Raw genomic sequence first — 241 nt, 5'->3', positions numbered from 1 at the left:
CGTGTTGGAATGATCATGCTTTTATCTTGACAAATGCTTAATGCGCATGGAGTTGGTCAGATGGAAAGATCAGGAAAGGCTGCAAAAACGCCCCCACAACACCCTGTAGAGCAGAAAATTATAGGAAGAAGCTGTAGTAACCATCTCCCCTTAATATTCTGTGTAGGAGGTCACTACAAGTCACTCTCCTATTTAGCACCTTGTGAGTAATATACATAAGGGGGGGTGGGGGAAAACCTTG

This window comes from Podarcis vaucheri (genome assembly GCF_965113315.1).
Source record: "Podarcis vaucheri genome assembly, chromosome: 8".
NCBI lineage: Eukaryota > Metazoa > Chordata > Lepidosauria > Squamata > Lacertidae > Podarcis > Podarcis vaucheri.
Note: the sequence above shows the minus strand (reverse complement) of the source record.